This window comes from Anastrepha obliqua, chromosome 5, assembly GCF_027943255.1.
Source record: "Anastrepha obliqua isolate idAnaObli1 chromosome 5, idAnaObli1_1.0, whole genome shotgun sequence".
Lineage (NCBI taxonomy): Eukaryota > Metazoa > Arthropoda > Insecta > Diptera > Tephritidae > Anastrepha > Anastrepha obliqua.
The window spans coordinates 107,802,086-107,807,634 of record NC_072896.1 but is presented as its reverse complement, the minus strand read 5'-3'; the positions used below and the strand labels follow the sequence as shown (position 1 = coordinate 107,807,634).

The 5,549-nt window shown below is 29.9% G+C and overlaps 2 non-coding genes across 2 annotated transcripts; both read right to left on the bottom strand.

Moving 5' to 3' along the window:
- Window positions 1-669: 669 nt before the first annotated feature.
- Window positions 670-742, bottom strand: Trnak-uuu (transfer RNA lysine (anticodon UUU)). The gene has a single exon. It is a non-coding gene; the product is annotated as a tRNA-Lys (tRNA).
- Window positions 743-2,434: 1,692 nt separating this feature from the next.
- On the bottom strand, window positions 2,435-2,506 carry Trnaq-cug (transfer RNA glutamine (anticodon CUG)). The gene has a single exon. It is a non-coding gene; the product is annotated as a tRNA-Gln (tRNA).
- Between the last annotated feature and the right edge of the window lie 3,043 nt (window positions 2,507-5,549).

The window sequence follows — 5,549 nt, the reverse complement described above, 5'->3', positions numbered from 1 at the left end:
CGTCAAAGTTGGTCAAATCTATGCCAAAACGTTTAGCAGAAGTTATAAGACGTAGGGGATACCCTACAAGCTATTAATAAGTTTTATTATTTTATTTACTAATTTTTATTTTAAAGTTATGTACAGTGTACGTTAACTTTTTCTGAAGTATTTTTCATATGATTTTTGTTTTTATTATTACTTTGAAACTGAATTTAAATTTATGCTTTTTAAATCATCTTGTGCTAAATGACTGAACTCTAACCTGTAAATAAAGTACAAATTTTTTTTATTCAATCCAAATATAAATACATTTTTTATACTTTTTTAATGAATGCATGCAGTGTACGTTAACTTTTTCTGACGAGTGTATGTATTTTAATGCATGTGAGCAAACAAATAAGTATTAACAAAGCTTCTTATTTTTTTCCTTTAATTAGAAATTGTTTAAGTAATTTTTTTAAATATTCTTAATAAAAATACAAAATATAAAAATATATATTACTAATATAAGATAAAAATAATAAAAGATAAAAACCATTGACTCATTTAAACTTATTCAATAGCAATAATTCTTATTGATTAAAATATTTTTATTATAATTATATAGTTTAAAATAAAAATTTAGTGAAAGAAAAAAATATAAATGTAATAAAAACTAAAAAAAAAAATAAAATAAAAAGAAGAAATCGCCCGAGCAGGGACTTGAACCCTGGACCCTTGGATTAAAAGTCCAATGCTCTACCGACTGAGCTACCCGGGCACATGTTAAACGATTGTCAAATGGCTTACATCAGCACAAATACAACTGTACAGTGTTTATCGTGAAATGTGTTTAATACTGCCTGCCTACTTCTCTGCCACTCATTTTTTCTATTCCAGCAGTGTTTTGCTTTGCCATTGGACGATGAAAGGGAGAATATATGTATGTACATATATACTTCTATAATATTAAAGAATTTTAATGAATGCACCTTGGATGAAGGTAAATGGAAAATAAATGCATCTTTCTTTCTTTTCTTTCTATTCTTTCCACAGATTGATTTTGTTTTTTAATATGAATTATTGAATGATACAAAATTATGAAATTATAAAAACTAAAAATAAAATAAAATGAATGACAAACTAAATAAAAAATTACGAAATTATAAAAACTAAAAATAAAATAAAATGAATAACAAACGAAATTAAAAAGTGACTAATAAAAAACAAAATTATTATTATCTAATTATTTATTTATATTATTAAAATATAATTTAAAAAAAAAAACAGATTAATCTAATGTAATAGCACAAGCGACAAGGGCTATCGGCTTAACAAATACAAAAAATTTAAGAAATTGTATGAAACGGAATAAATAATTAAGGAAAATAAAATTACAACACAAGCAAACATATATACATAAATGATTCAGCCGCCGTGTACCATAGTAGCCTTAAATCCAATTATGAAAAAATAAAATTGTTTTCGTTTTTGCTTTCTTCTAAATACTATGTGAACCATAATTTTCTAATTTACTATTTATTATCGATATTCGTAATTTAAATTTATTGAAGAAATTTGATGTTAACCACTTGACGCTGGGGGGTTTTCTTTTCACAAATACGTCACCACAACCATCCATTTTTTTTTATTTGTGTATTTAAAAATCTTATATTGTTTAATAATAAAAATTATTTAAAAATAGAACAAAAAATAGTTTTATTATTTTAATACTAAATATAAATAAAATTTCTACTAAAAATTAATAAGTTGATTTTGTATGGTATGTATAAATAAAATCATGGCCCTAGACATAAACCAACTACACAATTTTGGCTTCATAAAACATAAGAAAAGAAACCATCCGTTCTTTTCGAAGGTAGCTTTATTAATCATTCCAATGTCATTAAAGTAAAAATCAGTTGGTAAGGGATCAAATTAAGAAACGTGAAGAAGAGATGCGAGAATATACATACATAAGTAGGAGAGGTAAGGAGCGAATAAGTAAGGAAATGTTTGTTGTTGGTAGTGGGAGCATGATTATGTGACTATATGCAGAAGCTGTTACATACGACAAGTAGCGATTGGCAAGCACGACTGGTTCCTGTGTCGTGTGTAATACAAACATGTCGAAACCTGCGTGCAGCGCTCGCGTTGATGCGTTAGTCCAGAGCGTGCGAGCACTAGTCGTCCAAAATTATTAAGCTTAACCGCTGATTTGCTGGAAAAAGCTAGCATAAAAATTAAACAAAGCTGACTTATATTTCCCCATTTCCATTTCGACTTAAGCTACTATGTGACATACAGTATGACATAAAAAAATGTTTGCAGATAAATAATAATTTAATTTTTATTTATTTATTTTACTAAACAGTGCTAATAATTTTTGCCAAAAAAATGTAATACACACAAAACATTTTATAAAAAGCATTAAGAAAAATTAATCACATTTAAAAAAAATTAATCCTCCACAAGGTTCCACCGAGATTTGAACTCGGGTCGCAGGATTCAGAGTCCTGAGTGCTAACCACTACACCATGGAACCGATGGGTCATTTTGCCGCTAAGGGTGATGGCACAGCGTGTGTAGGCAATTTCTGAGTTTAAGCCATGCACATGTACATATATATATTATGCATAAAGTGTACATATTTAAATATGTTTTTCGAAATTTTGCTAATATTTGCATATATCCGCATACCATGGCCTACAATTGGAAGATGACTAATGAAATTTATTTTCGGTTTTTCTGCAGTGAAGAAGGTTATTGAGCTAAGGTGAAATTTGAAAAGAAACGAGTGTAGAAGCCATTTGCATACATATTTTTATGGTATACTTTTGTAAGATAAATTTAAGTTTTTGATTTTAAGTTTTATTTAATAAATTAAGTATTTATTAGTTTATAGTTTGTGCATTAAAAAGGTGAGAAAAAGAATTCTCTAAAGTATTTAAAGCCGAAATTTCGCATAAATTCAAGCGCTTTTTTTAATGTGAAATATGTATACCGTTCTTGGCTTTGAAATTGCCTTAGCTCTCTTTGCATACTCCAAACATGTATTTCTCATTATAACATTTTTCAATACAGTTGTTTAACAACAACAAACAAATGGTTTCTAGTAAACAATAGGTTTGTTCATGAAGCAAATAATTTGCAACAACAATTGTTACAAATCAAACAACAACAAGTTTTGGTGTTCATATATTCAAACAACTTGCAAAGTAGGGGAAAGTGAGAGAACAAAATTTCATTTCATTTTGAGGGGAAGTTACAATTTGTAATGGATAAATTTTTACTTGTCCATAAGAATTTGCAAGTGAAGGAAACAGCTGATCGCAAAGTGAAAATAAACACGAATTCAAATTTGCGAATTTGAGTAAAAATACTAAATTTAAATAAAAATTGTGATTAAAATGGAGAATGTCAGTAAATATACATATTTTAGATAAAATTTATAGTTTATTTGAAGTCATATAAATAAATAGGACTTGGCCAATAATGTAGAGGTATGCACTTCTTAACCACAGCCTCCAGTCACCGCTGCTGCAGTTTGCGAAATACCCATTGAAAGTATGAAGGAATATTTTGTGTTTTATGCTTTTACTTCTAGGTTGTTAACTAATTTGGCAATATATGTATGAGCATACATGCATAGACGGAAGCAAGAAAGGAGAATATGAAGAATGCTGTGATTGCCACAGCAACACAATTGCTAATGGAATGTTCTTCATCTAACAGCGATGATGAAATGGAATAAATTATTGTGGACAAAATAAATTCATGTGGCACTGAGCTTATTTTTTATATTTTTATTATTTTTTTTTTTTTAATTTAATACGAGGTAGCTGGCACTGGAAAAAATTTTAATTTTTGGGATTTTTCTCTTTGAGAGCGATTTCCCGAAAATTAAGTTACTGGCAAGTATAGGGTGGGCCATGTAAAATTTGCTTTTTGAATCGGCTATAAAAAAAACTAATCAATATTTTTTCAAACCTTTTTTTTTATTTTGAAGATTGAATATTGTCATTTATGAATGAAAAATAATATCGTTCAAATGACTGTCACGACGATCAACCCAATTTTTAAGCACATTTTCGATTGTTTGGGCTCCAATTTCATGAATGGCAACATCTATTTCGTGTTTTAAAGCATCAATCGCCTCTGGATGGTTCGCATGGCATTTGTCCCTAACGGCTCCCCACAAAAAATAGTCCAACGGGCTTAAATTACAGCTCCGAGGCGGCCAATTGATATCGGAATTTCGGCTGATTATTCGGTTTTCAAAAACGGTAACCAAAAATTCGGTGGTAACTTTGGCAGTGTGACAAGTTGCACCGTCCTGTTGAAACCAAATGTCGTCCATGTCATCCTCTTCAATTTTTGGAAACAAAAACTAGTTGAGCATGTCACGGCAACGCTCGCCATTTACTGTAACCGCGGCTCCTCGCTCATTTTCGAAAAAAAAAAAATGGCCCGATGATTCCGCCAGACCAAAAACCGCATGTATGCATTTGCTTCTCTACAGTAACGTGTGGATTTTCTGAGCCCCAAATCCGACAATTTTGCTCATTGACGTAGCCACCGATGTGAAAATGAGCTTCATCAGAAAAGATGATTTTTCGGTAAAAATGCTCATCTTCGGTCAAACGTTTTTCTGCCCATTGAGCAAACCGAAAACGCATTGGATGGTCATTAGGCTTCAGTTCTTGCACCAATTGAACTTTGTAAGCCTTCATACCGAGGTCTTTATGCAAAATTCTCCTCAAAGAAGTGCGTGAAATGTTCAATACTTGAGAACGATGACGAGTTGAGGTTGTTGGATGTTCACGTACATTTTCGGCCACAGCAGCAATGTTTTCGGGTGTACGCACTGTAGGAGCACGTTCACGTGTTGTTTTATCCATTAACGATCTACTTTCACGAACACGATTAACAAATTGATCCACAAACTGTCTTGTTCGCAAATCTTTTTTTTTTTGGAATCTTTTTTTTGGAATTTTTTTTCACATTTTTCACAGTTTTAATAGAAGACTCACCACGTTGGAAATAGGTTTTCAATATTTCTCAATTTTGTTCAAGCGTATAGGTGGTTCAAAAAGCAAACGCTATACGGCCCACCCTAAACTTTTGAGTAAAAACTTTGACTATGGGTGTATATTACAAAATTGGCATAATTTTATGAGCCAATTTTCGGTGATACCTGCTAATAATGACTCTTTTTAGCTTCCCGTCATATCTTAAAGGTTTTGATATTTTTCAAAGCGAAATAATAATAAAATAAATATAACAAAAAAAAAAAAACAATATAAAAAAATTAACAAAATATTTATAAAAAAAATTAAAAAAACAAACAAAATATATATATAAAATTAAAACAAATAAAGAAAAAAAAATTTTAAATATTAAAAAAAAAAATAAAGAAAGGAGTTAAAAAATATTAAAAAAAAATGAAATAAAAAAATAAATACATTAAAAAATATATTCGCTATAACTGCAAAGCTGTGGAGTGATTGTGATAACTTTTGCACCTGCGGACCAGACTTTTCTAATCCTCAAATAAAATTCAAGGTAAAGCACCGCTGTCACCACTG